The 17,030-nt window shown below is 34.7% G+C and overlaps 1 long non-coding RNA gene across 1 annotated transcript in view; it reads right to left on the reverse strand.

Moving 5' to 3' along the window:
- LOC128650044 (uncharacterized) overlaps positions 1 to 6,878 on the reverse strand; it is a 124,559-nt gene extending 117,681 nt beyond the window's left edge. The window contains exon 1 of the long non-coding RNA XR_008400720.1: positions 6,804 to 6,878. This is a non-coding gene — a long non-coding RNA (uncharacterized LOC128650044). The remainder of the gene's footprint in view (positions 1 to 6,803) is intronic.
- Between the last annotated feature and the right edge of the window lie 10,152 nt (positions 6,879 to 17,030).

The following is a 17,030-nucleotide window of genomic DNA, read 5'->3' on the forward strand; positions in this document are numbered from 1 at the left end:
ACAATAATAATGGGATCTGTTGGCGCTCTACAAATAACCGATAATAATAATAATAATAATAATAATGGGATGAATATGGAGGGACAATGGACCAGCAACCAGTCTAGATTGAGCTACTAGGCTATGATTATATACACATGGGTATCTCTCACTGGCTATTGTGTTTAAAAATTCTCTTTGGTCTGCAAGTTAGTATCTTGCAGACATCAAAGAGGCAGCCTACAGTTAATTTAATAAGAAAATGTGTGTAATCTAATGTATATGTAAGATGACATTTTCCCATTAATTGTAAAGGGCTCTCTATGAAAATACCAACAGGAAAGGAGAACAAGTTGACACAGAAAAAAACCTCTACATTTGAAGAAAATACAAATTAAATATTGTTTTAACACATTTTAACTTGAATTCACGTTTAATTTTGCGTACATTATTTTCACATTACGCATCTTTTGTGTGATTTGCTGCGTGATTAGCTTCACACTTATTATTACTTTTATAAGACCATGTGCATTAAACCCACTCACCATCTTTGAAACTGAAAAGTGTTTTTGCTGATATTTTTATACCCTTCAAAATGGCTGTGAGGTGTAGTTCATGTGCATTGAGCTTGTAGTAAAAATATTGGAGCGACTCTTATGATTTATTCATTTATAAATGCGATTATTGAGGAAATGGTTAATGACTTTAATAATAATACATTTGGTATAGAATTAAGATTTTGGACCATAGTAGTAATAGTATGGAGGTTATGTTAAACGCCTCCCCTAATCCTGCCCCTTTCTCCTCCCACTTTTACACCCCTTTTTGATATGAACGTGATATACAACTGATATAAAAAGGGATTTTGATATGAATTTGATATAAAATTTATATAAAAAGGGATTTTGGTACGAATTTGGTATAAAATGTATGGTATAAAAAGGTACAGTATATAAAAAGGGTATAAAGTATACTTTGATATTGTATTCTATTAAAAGGGATATAAAATCTTAATATATATATCCTCTATAATGTTCAATAGGTGTTAATAAGGCATGTCAGGACTTGCTATGAAAAGGATATAAAATGTAATAGGATTAAAATGGTTATAAGAGTGTATACAACTGAATTGTTTTGATATTTTCTTCTATTAGGAGGTTATAAAAAGGTGATGAAGTATAATTTTGATAATGTTTGTTAACATTTGTTATAAGGTTTTTTGAATCAAATAATTTAATTCAGTATTGCACGTTATCATATCTTCTCTGTCTTCATGCCGGTACATTGTATGACCAAAATGCTCTGAATACACAGGCTACTTATATGCTCTGACAAATAATTTTATTAAAAAATGCTGACGTATCTAATATGTCATTTGTTAAATGATGACTAAGTAATTTGTTAAATGACTAATATTCTTTCTCATCATATATGTTTGTCAGCAAAAAAAAAATAAAAAAAAATCATCATATTACTCTCAGATGTCATTTGAATTCACAGGCTATTTAAAAATACTGATAGACATCATTTTTGTAAGACTAGGCATATCACATGGTTATTTAAACAAAAGCAAACTCTTTTTTTTAAAAACATCTTCTTATCTTTTTTTTAAAAACATCAGTTTTTGACCCCTTATAATCACAGAGCAAAAAATAAACATTTATAAATCACATCTTACATATAGCAAGCTCCAACATCTTAATAAAATGATTAACTAACCATATTATTTTATTTTGAACACAACTGATGAAGCAATTAAATACAAATACAATATTTTTAAAACATTGTATTTACTACCTCTGACCACATTTCTGTAACAACAACATAATTTCATAAGAACTAAAATAAGATATATCTATATACAAGTGTTATAAAATGTATTTGATTAAAACTGTCATTAAAAATAAAGTTTCATGTTAAAAATGCTAACATTTTAAGGCAGTCTATACATATTGCTGTGTTAAGTAAAAGCGGTGGGGGTGGTTATGGGCGTTATGGTGTCTGTTGTCATATTATAATATATAATGCTTTCTTCCTAGTTTTTGCTCTGACTTAGAAATGTATATAATTGTTGCAAAGAAGCGGGGGCGGGGACAGTGTTGTTAGAGTGAGGAACCAGGTAATAAAGGTGTGGAGTTAGTTGATGTATAAATGGACTCTGTGTCAGATAGATTTCTAAATCATCTGGATTTACAAACTACATTTTGGCGACGAGGATTATGTTTGAACCCTATTGATTTGTCTCAGCAAACAGTGAGTAACCTCCTGCAATACCCACAAGAATGGCTGCATGTAATGGATATATGAAAGAGAAGAAATGGAGGCGCTTCATAGGGTGAGTATGTTAGGACAAGTGAGGTGCTGCAAGTAACAGACAAATGGCAACTCACGTGTTTGCAGGCACCACCAGTGGTGTGTGAGAGGCGAGCTGGGGCACACCGGTCCCCCCGACGAGACAAACCCTGTTTGTTTCAGGAAGCTTGAAAATCCCAAACACAGCATCAATTCGGTTCTGTAGACAGGATTCCTGCAGGGTGTCAGCTTAAAGGGACACTGAACCCATTTTTTTTTCTTTCCTGATTCAGATAGCGCATGCATTTTTAAGCAACTTTCTAATTTACTCCTATTATCAATTTTTCTTCGTTCTCTTGCTATTTTCATTTGAAAAAGAAGGCATCTAAGCTTTTTTTGGGTTTAGAACTCTGGATAGCACTTTTTTATTGGAGGATGAATTTATCCACCAATCAGCAAGGACAACCCAGGTTGTTTACCAAAAATGGGCCGGCATCTAAACTTACATTCTTGCATTTCAAATAAAGATTCCAAGAGAATGAAGAAAATTTGATAATAGGAGTAAATTAGAAAGTTGCTTACAATTTCATGCTCTATCTGAATCACGAAAGAAAAAAATGTGGGTTCAGTGTCCTTTTAATAGCTGAATGTACAAACAGTTTAGCCAGACAAACTGGAAGGCACTGTAGGATAGCACTCAGGTTACCAATTAAGTAGTAAAAGGTAAAAAAAGTTACTGAAATTGTATATAGAGTATACAAAAATGATAGTTCCAGTTAAAAAGGTTTTTTATTTAAAAGCAAAGCGTTTCTCAGTGGGTAAACCACTGTTTCATCAGGCTAATAATATTAACTGAGACACAGGTTTCTAACTGCTACAAAGACTTGTTCTAAGAAGCCCACCAATCAATTGCAGGTGAGTAGGGTTGCAAATGGGAGGCTAGAACCATATAGCAGTGACTATGTCTGACATTAAAACATAATTGTAAACAAACAAATATATGTTTTTAATGTCAGACATAGTCACTGCTATATGGTTCTAGCCTGTCTCCCATTTGCAACCCTACACCTTACTCACCTGCAATTGATTAGTGGGCGGCTTAGAACAAGTCTTTGTAGCAGTTAGAAACCTGTGTCTCAGTTATTATTATTAGCCTGAGTAAACAGTGGTTTACCCAATGAGAAATGCATTGCTTTTAAATAAAAACCCCTTTTAACTGTAACTATCGTTTTTGTATACTCTACATAAATTTCAGTAACTTTTTTACCTTTTACTGCCTAATTGGTAATCTGAGTGCTATCCTGCACTGCCTTCTAGCTTGTCTGGCTAAACTGTTTGTACATTCAGCTATTGAGCTGATACCCTGCAGGAATCCTGTCTACAGAACCGCCTTGATACTGTGTTTGGGATTTGTTTTCACTCAAGCTTCCTGAAACAACCAGGGTTTGTCTCGCTGGGGGGACCGGTGTGCCCCAGCTCACCTCTCCCGCACCACTGGTGGTGCCTGAAAACACGTGAGTTGCCATTTGTCTGTTACTTGCAGCACCTCACTTGTCCTAACATACTCACCCTATGAAGCGCCTCCATTTCTTCTCTTTTATATATCTGTAGTATCGCTTGGGACTCAGGATCCCTACAACTGGAGAGCCGAATCACTGGGTCAGTCATCTACTTTGACAGCCTGTATACCTATTGGGTTTTGGTTTGTGGATCACCATCTGACTAAAGGAACACTTTACTGCACATTTCCATCATACAAGGATATATTTAATATTATATCTTGTTTACACATTTGTGGATTTATTTCAATTGTGCTTAATTGTTTTTGTTTTTTATACTATGATATGCTTGATGTAGTGATTTATCATACTTTGTCTCCCTCTCCTATCCTTACTAGATATTGATACTGTCACATTATACCTGCTTTTATATTATTCAGATTGGATATTGGCATTGTTACACTACACTTTTTGCACTTTATATTGTTGCACTTTATATTGCTACACTTAATTTGTAGTGCTCTAAATCGCTACATTACACTTATACAGTCACATATATATCTACATATGTGCATATTTTTCTAGGTATGTGCATATGCATATATATTTAGATATATTAGGCATCCTATTATTGTATTTATATTATTGCTATTACTCACATATAACATTGAATATTGATGTGCACCCCCTAGTTTGTCTTAGTGCGCCATTGGTAATCCTTCTGGCGCACTTATATACAATCGTTTCTATTGCATGTAATGGATACAACTTCCCTATGTTTGACTCTGATGCAGAACTTAGCTCAGTAGGCCCAATATGGCTAAAATGGATTCAGAGATTTGAAAATGATCTTATTGCTTTGGATGTTACTGATGTATACAAAAAGAAAAGACTTTACTGCTTCATTTAGTTGGAGAAAAAGTGTATGACATTTATGATACCTTGTCTGCAATCACTGACATATACAATGATGTTAAAGATAAACTGACAACATGTTCAGTCACTGTTATTCCTTTTTTAGACAAAGTTTTCTCTTTATCAGTAATTCCTAAAATTGTTAAAACAGATAATGGTCCCCCATTTAACAGTACTCAGTTTAATAAATTTGCTTCATATCTTGGATTTAAACATAGGCACATTACTCCTTTGTGGCCACAAGCTAATGCAGAAGCTGAAAGATTAATGCGTTCGATGGGGAAATTTCTAAGGGCAACTACAGCGCAAGGTAGACCATTTCTGAGAGACTATTGTTCAACTCCCCATTGTACTACTGGCAGATCACCTGCAGAGCTGTTATCCAATCGCAAACTTCGGATCAAAATTCCGGATATAAATGATTCACTAACAGAGATACTCAACAAGGACTTGATACAAAAAGTCATGCCAAAGCCAAGATGAAAGCTTATGCGGATAAATACTATCATACCAAATCTGCTCTTTTTGCTGTTGGAGACAGAGTCCTGTGTTGGCAAGATAGACGACACAAGTTGGATACTTTATATGATGTCGTCCCATATACAGTTACAAGAATTCAAGGATCAATGATCACTGCAGTAAGAAATGGACATACAATTACCCGGAATTCTTCTTTCTTCAAGAAACTACACAAAGAACAGGACACTGAATTATCTGATGCAGAAAATGGTGATGATTCTGATATACCCAAATTATTTCAAGAACATGATGATAATATGGATAACAAAGAGATCAGTGAGGGGGAAGAAAACATAGCACATGATCAGTCCTCAGATACTAATCGAAAATACCCTCTCAGAGAAAACAGAAGACCTCCTGAATACCTTAAAGTCTATGAAAAATAATATGTGTTTTATATAATGTATTATAATGTCATTATGCAACTCTTTCATGTGAAATATAGTTGGCTTTATTTCTAAATATTAAGCATAGTATAGATATAGTTATATTTATGTTTAGTTTAATTTTTATGTTTCTAATCTAAAGTAAGGGAGAGATATGGTGTCTGTTGTGATATTATAATATATAATGCATTCTTCCTAGTTTGTGCTCTGATTTTGAAATGTATATAATTGTTGCAAAGAAGCAGGGGCGGGGATAGTGTTGTTAGTGAGGAACCGGGACAAAAAGTTGTGGAGTTAGTTGCTGTATAAATGGACTCTGTGTCAGATATATTTCTAAATCACCTGGATCTACAAACACTACAGGCATGAAACTTAAAAATCGCTGTGTCTGATCTTTTGGTGTGAGTATATAAGTATCCTAGAATCATACAGCTTTCACAGTAGAAGTGGCCTTAACAATTATCATGGCACAATACCAAGATGATGTATCCTCTCAACAAATCCAAGATTATCCAACGGTGAGCTCTTTTATTTTTACATATAACTGTCTTTTATTTTTACTTATAACTTGATAACTATTTATATTTCTAAAAATGATATATGTGTTGAGAAAGTTATCATTTTGTGTTATGCTTTTACTATCAAATTGTTATTGATTATTTTTCATGTTCTCATAGCATATGTCTGTCTGTGTGTGAAAGTCATCATAGTGAGTGTTTTAAATTCTTTATAGTAATAATGAAATGTGTATATTGATTTTATTACAAGGACAGAGACTTATATTTTGCATAAGCCTTTTCCTTTACTACTCCACAGCCATTCAAAGTAACATAATACATTAAACAAATAACATAGAAAGAAATGAAATAAAAACAATGACCAATGAAAAACCACATTGGAAGTTGAAGTTCAAAACAGACCAATCAGCATAGTTCCATATGTTATAAAAGGTCCCCACACAATCCCAACTGCCTCTTTTCTTTTGCTGCTCTGCTAAAGTTAAGTATTTCATAGCAATTTTGAAATAACATTTAATGTGCATTAAATAAAATTTATTTCCTGGTTAATGTTAGCTTTATTGTTACCTTAACTTGTTATATTTATTTGTTTTTTAAAAGAGTTTTCCCTGTTTTATTTCTTACTTTTTTCTGTTTCTACAGTTTTGTTTATTTTCATATTTTATGTATTTAATTTGTTCTATTTGCCCTATTACCTTTCATTTTACTTGTTCCCCTGTGCACTTTTTGCCTGTCTCACTCCTCTGGTCAGTCTTACTTCTTACTTGCCGACATCTTCTCTCAGGTCACGTGACCCCATCCATCTTGTGACTCATCACTTCCTTAATAATACTGTGACGCATCTCCCCTCTGTTTACTTCAGCTGACAAAACTGCAACATTTCAAATTGCTCTCTGTTCAGCTTTTTGGCCACTTGCCCAGACATTCCTTGATAATTAGCTTCTTTCTATGAGGAATTTTTTTTTTACAAGTTAACTGTTTGTTATCTGCTCTAAATTGTATCTTGCTAACTTAGTTTTTCTTCATTGTTTGCATCATTCAACTCTGGTAATTTTATTCATTGTTGTCCTATATCAATTAATTTTTCCATTATTTTATATAATTAAGTTATTTACATTTAGTAATTTATTATTGTTTTAAAAATATTTATTTATATTTACTGTATTTAGCATTATGTCTCAAGGAGACTCTTTTGCATTTAATGCAGAATCAGTAAAAAACATGATTGATTCTTCAATAAAAGATTTAAGGAATCAGTTTCAGACAGCTATTGATACTGTCAATAAAAATTCTGGAAACCCCAGAAAAGCTACTCACAAGAGTAAGCATTTATCTCAAAAGACTAAAAGATTTTTTTTTAATTATTTACATGGAGCTTCCAATATATCTCCTGCAGATATTAGTGTTAAAATTCACAAATCAAAAAATTTAGTTTCAGATTCAGATTCTGATTCAGAAATTATTGCTCCTAAAAAACATGCTGCCAAGAGAATGGTAGACTTCGCCTCTACAACTGAGTCTCCGGACTCCAATACTGAAACTGAAGTTAACTCAGATTTGAATTCTTGGCAGTCTATTTACTCTCCAGAACTCTCTGAGAGTTCATCGTCAGACTATTACCCTAAAGCCAAAAGAGCTAAAAGACTCAAAAAACTCAAAAAAGTTAAAAAACCTATAAAGAAATCCAAACCTAAACTGGTTGATAATGAAGGTCTAGAGTACTTAGACCCAGAAGATTTACAACACCCTAGATCTTCTAATTGCAGACCATCTAAAAGGATCGCTAAATTTTTAGATTATTATTTGAGAAAATCTCTATCTAATAAGGCAAGATCAACTTTAAAAGCTGAGTGTCCTCGCCCAGATCTTCCCCACAAATCTTCAATTACACCAGAGATAGATGCAAACATTGTAAAATTTGTTAATAACAAAAACTTTAACCTTAAGAAAGGTCCCGACAGATTCCTGAAAGCTTGCCAGGACAGATATTTGGATTCTTTGGGTCCAATTACAAAATTTTTTGAACTCACAGAGGAGGCAATTGTCAATAAGGTAATGTTGGATCCTTATACTGTCAGACAGTGGATTCAAAGATTAGTTTATTTATTTGGAGACGCCAACACGGCCATGTCCTCTCAATGCAGGAGGATGGTCTTAAGGCGTATTGACCCCAAAATTTCTGATTTTGCCCCTACAGAGATGGGTCCCCAAGCCGAAGGGCTTCTTTTTGGTGATTTAGGATTGAAGGAACTTAGTGCATACGTCAATACCTTCAATTCTCTAAATAAGGTAAAAAACTCCACACAAAAAATTTATTTTATCCTCATAGTCGTGTTTTTGAATGGGCCGGGAAAGGAAGAGGTCGCTTTCCCGGTCATTCAAACTTTAATAACAGACCTCAATTTCAGCAATACCAGCAATATCCTCCTCCCAATCCTTCACTCTCAAGCTTCTTCCCAACGAGACAACGTCCCTGGAACCCAAGATTTTCAAGGTCAAGATCTCATCCCAGACCTTTCTCAGGTAAAATCATTTCCTATACAATTCACAAATTTTTCTCCACACAAAGTTGGAGGCAGATTATCCCTTTTCATAGAAAATTGGAAAGTAATTACATCAGATGTTTGGGTAATAAAAGCTGTCTCAGGTCTTCTTCTAGATTTTATTTCCCCTCCCTTCCAAGTTCAAATCCCAAATCCCATTGTTTTTGCAAAAACAGATTCAGATTTATTAGATCAAGAGATCTCCAATCTCCATCTAAAACAAGCTATAGAAATAGCGCCAGATATGCTAGACTCATTCCTCAGCAACATGTTCTTTGTGAAAAAGAAAGAAGGTTCTCTTCGTCCAGTGATAAATCTGAGAAATCTGAATGCCTTCATATCATACAACCATTTCAAGATGGAAGTTATTCATCTTTTGAGAGACTGTCTTATGGACAAAGATTGGTTAGTAAGATTAGACTTAACAGATGCTTACTTAACAGTTCCTATTCATTCTTCCCATCGCAAGTTTCTCAGGTTTATTTGGAAAAGTTCTATTTGGCAGTTTACTTGTCTCCCCTTCGGTTTATCATCCGCTCCATGGGTTTTTACCAAGATTTTAAAACCTGTTGTAGCATGGTTGAGATTGAGAGGAATTCGTTTAATTATTTACTTGGGCGACATTCTAATTATGAATCAGGACCCTTCTCTCCTTTCCAAACAGCTAGAGATGACTTTAGACATTTTGAAGAACCTAGGTTTTCTAGTCAATTTCAAGAAATCGGTTCTGACTCCATCCCAGAAGTTGGTTTTTCTAGGCTTTTTAATAGATACTACAGTTTCTACCCTAAGCTTACCGTCAGAGAAAATAAAGAAAATAAAATCAGAAATTTCTCACCTTCTAAAGAAGAAATTCTTTCCTATCAGGACTCTTGCAAGAATAGTGGGTCTTCTGTCTTCTATTCAAGCAATATTTCCTGCTCCCTTACACTACAGAGCTTTACAAAGATTAAAGATTTTCTATTTGAGAAAGGGTTTTTCTTATTCTCACAGAATCTCTTTATCAGAAGAAGCCAGGACAGAATTGATCTGGTGACTTTCCAATATCGAAGCTTGGAATGGCAAAGCTATATTTGGGAAAGCTCCAGATATTATAATAGAGTCAGATGCAAGCAATTCAGTTTGGGGAGAAAGATGTGGTTCTCAGATAACTGGAGGCAAATGGTCCATTTCAGAACGCAATCTACATATCAATTGCCTCAAACTTATAGCAGGATCCTTTGCGATCAAGAGCTTTATCAAACAGAACTCTCCTATTTCAATTCTTTTGAGGATGGACAATATTTCGGCTGTTCATTATCTGAATCGTTTGGGTGGCACTCACTCCAAACAATTGTCAGATATCACGAAGAATTTTGTTCATCAGTGTCTCTGGAACAATATTTCTATTCAAGCAGAATATATTCCGGGTCTCTCCAATACTGCAGCAGATTGGGGTTTCCGTTATTTAACAGACTCAAGCGATTGGAAATTACATCCAGATCTCTTTCAAAAATTACTTCTTACCAGAGGTCCTTTGTCAATAGATTTATTTGCCTCCCGTCTCAATTATCAGATTCTCCCCTTTTACAGTTGGCGCCCGGATGCAGAAGCTCTAGCGATAGATGCATTTCTCCAATCTTGGCCACGTCAAGGTGCCTATGCATTCCCACCTTTCTCGATGATTTCTCGAGTGTTGAATGTGGTCAGGAGGAACAAAATTTCGCTACTTCTGATCTCCCCATTTTGGCCAACCCAGTCCTGGTACCCGTCTCTGTTGGAGATGTCGTACCAATTTCCAATTCTTCTTCCCTTGGTTCCTTACCTTCTATCAGATCCAAACGGAGATTTTCACGACCTAGTTCTTCAAGGTTCTCTGCATCTTATTGCATGGACAATTTCAGGGGATCTTGGGCCTCCGAAGGTCTTTCTTCATCAGCTAGATCTTTATTACAAGACGCATGGGCTCCAGGAACTAAGAAATCTTACTTGTCTTCCTGGACCAGATGGTCTGGCTGGTGCAGTCAAAGACATTTGGATCCCTTTTCAGCTCCTTTAAACAAAATTTTGAATTTTCTTTCTTCCCTTTATGAGGAAGGTTTGGCTTATAGGTCTATTAATGTTTATAGATCTGCTATTTCGACAGGCCATGAACTAATTAATAATTCTCCTATTGGTCAACATATTTCTGTTTCTAGACTTATGAAGTCTATAAAGATCAAGAGACCTCCTTCAGCTAGATATTCATCATTTTGGGATGTTAATTTAATGTTTTCTCTTTTTCAATCTTGGCCTTCAAATGAATCTCTCTCTCTTAAACAACTTACTTGTAAGCTTGGTTCTCTTTTTTGTCTTTTATCTTGCAGAAGAGTTTCTGATGTCAAGGCTATAGATTTTTCTTCTAAGATGTTTTCACCTCAAGGTGTAATTTTTAACATCTCTAGAAGAACTAAATCTATGTCTTCTTCTATATTCTATCCTTATTTTTCTGATCATCCTTTCTTATGTGTTGTTCTCTGTCTCAAAGAATATGAGAAACATACTTCTTCCCTTCGAACTTCTTCTTCTAATCAACTTTTGATTTCTTTTTCTCCTCCTCATCTTCCTGTTTCTTCTACTTCTATTAGTAGGTGGATTAAATGGGTCATGAATGAAGCGGGAGTAGATAGATCTTTCACTTCTCATTCTATAAGAGGTGCTGCTGCTTCTAAAGCTTTTTGTAACTCAGCATCCCTTCAGGAAATACTTAATGCTGCAGATTGGTCTTCAGATTCTGTATTTAGACAATTTTATTTTAAACCTATAAATTCCTTACCTCAATGTTTATTAGATTAATAATAAGAGACAGAGACGATTATTTTCCCTCCCTAAACCCATACCCTGTTTATGTATTAGTATTACTTACTGCTATTTTATCTTTCAGCTCCAGGTCCTTCCTCAATCGGATTTTGAATTTCAGAATTCTTCAGAGAAGGATATTCGGCTTCAGGTTTCTTCAGAAACTCTACTGTCCACTTCTACAAGATTGCCTTCTTCAAGTCAAGTTTCTGCAAATGGACTATGTTCCCAGTTTTTCAGTTATTTTTTCTGGTTCCTGTTCAGTTTCTTCGTTTTCGTTTTTGGACTTATTTCTGAAAATTCTACACTTCCTTTTTCGAGCATCAAAGATCAAAGAGGCAGTTGGGATTGTGCGGGGACCTTTTATAACATATGGAACTATGCTGATTGGTCTGTTTTGAACTTCAACTTCCAATGTGGTTTTTCATTGGTCATTGTTTTTATTTCATTTCTTTCTATGTTATATGTTTAATGTATTATGTTACTTTGAATGGCTATGGAGTAGTAAAGGAAAAGGCTTATGCAAAATAATCATCTCTGTCTCTTTAATAAAATCTAGATTATACCTTCACTAAGCTAGGATAATCGGAATTATGTTTTACTAGTAAAAACTCATATCTTTAAAATTACTTTATCTATTTATTTTCCTATCATTTTTAGTGAATCTACCGTTCAGCCCTTTACTCAAACCTGTAAGTAATTTTTAAACTTTTATTTCTAGATGTACATATAATTGCACTAATTTAACAAATGACAACATACTTTATGTTGACAGGTTACATGTCAGAGTCTCAAATCCTTAATATAACAAAGGAAAATGCTTTAGCCAAACTGCTTGCAATCGCGGGGGAAATAGACAGGATACAAAATTTTAGTACAGATAGTAAGCCTACTAAAATATGTTTTTTTATCCATTGTAAATTGTAAAAACAAAACTTTAAAACTGCTTGTTTTAATTTACAGAAGCCATGTCTGATGCACGATTTTTGGCTGCGGTCGAGGAAGCAGAGTAATTACAAGGCCTTACTACAAATGATACTGTGATGACTTCAAAACAGTCTTATGATTATAACAGTAATGGTAAGATTTTTTTTATAATCTGTATGTTTTAAGCTAAGCTAAGCAAACCAGTATTTCTAGACTTGTATGTTTTTAAGCTAAATACATATATCGATAGCTATATATTTATTTTAATAGGTACATCCATTTCTGATAAAACAGACCTGTTTACAGCGCTGTATGTTAATAATATGAAAACGTATGTAGCACCACCCGCACCTCGTAAAAATGTTAATAGCCCTATCAAAATAAAAGGATTAAATAGGATTTTTTCACCTTTAATTCCGATTGGCTGATAGAATTCTATCAGTCAATTGGAATTCAAGGGACGCCATCTTGGATGACATCATTTAAAGGAACCTTCGTTCGGGATGAAGACTTCAATAGAAGAGGATGCTCCGCACCAGATGTCTTGAAGATGGAGCCGCTCCGCGCCGGATGGATGAAGACAGAAGATGCCATCTGGATGAAGACTTCTGCCCGTCTGGAGGACCACTTCTGCCGGCTTGGATGAAGACTTCTCCCAGCTTCGTTGAGGAATTCTTGCCACTTCATTGATGACTTCTCCTGGCTTTGTTGAGGATAGATGTCCGGTCTTCAAAACTGTAAGTGGATCTTCTTAGTGTTAGGCTTTTTTTAAGGGTTTATTGGGTGGGTTTTATTTTTAGATTAGGGGTTTGGGCAGTTGAAAAAGAGCTAAATGCCCTTTTAAGGGCAATGCCCATCCAAATGCCCTTTTCAGGGCAATGGGGAGCTTAGTTTTTTTAGTCAGGTTTTTATTTGGGGGGTTGGTTGTGTGGGTGTTGAGTTTTACTGATGGGGGGTTGTTTGTATTTTTTACAGGTGAAAGAGCTGATTTCTTTGGGGCAATGCCCCGCAAAAGGCCATTTTAAGGGCTATTGGTAGTTTAGTTTAGGCTAGGTTTTTTTATTTTATTTTGGGGGGCATTTTTTATTTTGATAGGGCTATTAGATTAGGTGTAATTAGTTTAAATATCTGATCATTTCTTTTTTATTTTGTGTAATTTAGTGTTTGTTTTGTAATTTAGGTAATTGTATTTAATTGAGGTAATTTATTTAATTGTAGTGTAAGGTTAGGTGTTAGTGTACCTCAGGTTAGGTTTTATTTTACAGTGAATAAGCCGATGAGCAGCGAGATCGATGACTGTTAGTTAACAACAGTCCGCTGCTTATTGCTCCGTACTTGGTGCGCGGCTTTTTGACAGCTTTCTTGATAATTTTGGCGAACGTATTCAGGTCCGCGGCAGCGATGTTAGGCGATCTTAGGCAAACGTATTGGTGCCGTCGAATGCAAGAAAGTTGATGGCTTGATAACTAGAGGCCTTAGTTAATTGTATTTATTTTATGTAATTTATTTAATTCTAGTGTAAGGTTAGGTGTTAGTGTAACTCAGGTAAGGTTTTATTTTACAGGTAAATTTGTATTTATTTTAGCTAGGTAGTTAGTAAATAGTTAATAACTATTTACTAACTATTCTACCTAGTTAAAATAAATACAATCTTGCCTGTAAAATAAAATAAACCCTAAGCTAGCTACAATGTAACTATTAGTTATATTGTAGCTAGCTTAAGGTTTATTTTATAGGTAAGTATTTAGTTTTAAATAGGAACTATTTAGTTAATGATAGGAATTTTTATTTAGATTTATTTTAATTATATTTAAGTTAGGGGGTGTTAGGGTTAGGGTTAGACTTAGGGGTTAATAAATTTAGTATAGTGGCGACAACGTTGGGGCGGCAGATTAGGGGTTAATAAATGTAGGTAGGTCGCGGCGATGTTAGGGGCGGCAGATTAGGGGTTAATAATATTTAACTACTGTTTGCGATGCAGGAGTATGGCGGTTTAGGGGTTAATATGTTTATTATACTGGCGGCGACGTTGGGGGCGGCAGATTAGGGGTTAATAAGTGTAGGTAGGTTGTGGTGACATTGGGGGCAGGAGATTAGGGGTTAATAACATTATGTAGGTGTCGGTGATGTTGGGGGCAGCAGGTTAGGGGTTCGTAAATGTTCTTAAATATTGTATTATATGACATTTCTGTGCAGAGTATTTAGACAACCCACATGTATACCTGTCCGATATAATTATGATGACAGTAGGTATAGTACATAATCCTACTATTTCCAGTTCTTTTTATATAAATATATGTTTGTAAGGTTGAGGTAAGTATAAAGAAAGCTATGTAATGTTGAAATAACAATATATTCAAAAGTATATATATAAGAGGGAAGCTATATAGCTATGAAAATAACAATATATCTAAATATATATATATATATATATATATATATATATATATATATATATATATATATATATACAAATACATGGATACCCATCAAAGATATTCATTTAACTAGCTATATAGACGGTAGACCACATGTACTGGTTGTATATATATACTTTTGAATATATTGTTATTTCAACATTACATAGATTTCTTTATACTTGTGGGTTGTATACTTATGGGTTGTCTAAATACTCTGCACAGGAATGTCATATAATACAATATTTCAGAACATATAATAATGTATAACATATAAATGTATAGTATGAAGAGTGTTCTTTTGGTTAGTATTTTTTGTTCCTTGTTTATTGTTTTAGGCATTTTTTGGTCTTCTGCTCTTTTGCTGCTTGTAATTAGAATCTTGCTAAGTGTATATTTAGGTCACTTTCATTTATCATATTATCTCACTTTTACGTAGTTCTCTTTATCATTAGTATTGTTTTGGATCCAATCTTATAAAGGTATACGTATACAACCGACGTAGCTATTGTAGGATTTAGTACAGACTTTGTAATTAGTATAGCAATTTGTAGGACCAGGTGTTTATTTTTAACTTGTCTAATAAATGTATTCAGGGCACCCTCCCCCAACTATCTGAGTACGGGGAAACCCAAAACTCGTTCTTTGCTTGGGATGTGTGTTGCTCTCATTTATTTTTAACATTTTTTGCATGTTGTGCAGTCCATGTTGGTTAACTTTTATTGAATAAAGTTTATTTTGTTTTTGAGCCGTTCTAGCCTTTTTATCTGGATTCCTGTTACCTGAACTAGCTATTCTATTGGGCTCTTTAAACATAGTCGAGACGCTGAAATCTTCATTGGAACCGGAAGCACAGGATCTGATCAGTCTCTGTGTGGGGAACTGCAGAGAAGGTTTGGCTAAGCGTGTAAAACACTGTTAATGTGTTATCCTCACTGAGGTTTTGCGGCTGAACTCCTGGACACCCGATCACTGCTTAAGATGATGTTGTAAGTGGATTTCCATTCCTATCATTGTACAGTTCTTTTGGGCATTTGTATCATTCTCATGACTGTTTATTGGCTAACCGAAACATTAATTTATGGTGAGGCAGGGCTAGTGCTGTGACGTTTATGTTGCTGATTATTCTACGTTTTGTCACTTTAGAAATGTTATTTTCTGTTCTTGTTTTTTTTCTTGGTCTATTTTCATCCGTACGCTTCATTTTGTCTCTTAGACCCTCAGCTGTTGACTCTTCACAGTCCTCTATTATCATTATTGCATCGGTTGTTAAATCTAATAGAGAAAATAAAAATTTGTCTAAATATTTGTGTAAATACAAAATCATAAGTCAAAGTTTATTTATTATTATTTTTTTTTTTAAAACAATTAAACTTTTCATTTTTTTCATCTTTTCTTTTACATTTTCTTTGGCCTGTGGTTCGTGTACGTCCGCTGTTACAGTAATTTTTTTCGTTCGTTTTGGTGTTTCTGATAAAAAAGGATATTTAGAATAGTATTTAACAGTATTATTAAAGGGACAGTCTAGTGGTGAAAAACCAATGTTTCATCAGGCTAATAATAATAACTGAGACACAGGTTTCTAACTGCTACAACGACTTGTTCTAAGAAGCCCACCAATCAATTGCAGGTGAGTAGGGTTGCAAATGGGAGGCTAGAACCATATAGCAGTGACTATGTCTGACATTAAAACATAATTGTAAACAAACAAATATATGTTTTTAATGTCAGACATAGTCACTGCTATATGGTTCTAGCCTGTCTCCCATTTGCAACCCTACACCTTACTCACCTGCAATTGATTAGTGGGCAGCTTAGAACAAGTCTTTGTAGCAGTTAGAAACCTGTGTCTCAGTTATTATTATTAGCCTGATGAAACAGTGGTTTACCCAATGAGAAACGTATTGCTTTTAAATAAAAACCCCTTTTAACTGTAACTATCGTTTTTGTATACTCTACATAAATTTCAGTAACTTTTTTACCTTTTACTGCCTAATTGGTAATCTGAGTGCTATCCTGCACTGCCTTCTAGCTTGTCTGGCTAAACTGTTTGTACATTCAGCTATTGAGCTGATACCCTGCAGGAATCCTGTCTACAGAACCGCATTGATACTGTGTTTGGGATTTGTTTTCACTCAAGCTTCCTGAAACAACCAGGGTTTGTCTCGCTGGGGGGACCGTTGTGCCCCAGCTCGCCTCTCACGCACCACTGGTGGTG

The sequence above is a fragment of the Bombina bombina genome, chromosome 2, assembly GCF_027579735.1.
Source record: "Bombina bombina isolate aBomBom1 chromosome 2, aBomBom1.pri, whole genome shotgun sequence".
In the NCBI taxonomy this organism is placed as follows: domain Eukaryota; kingdom Metazoa; phylum Chordata; class Amphibia; order Anura; family Bombinatoridae; genus Bombina; species Bombina bombina.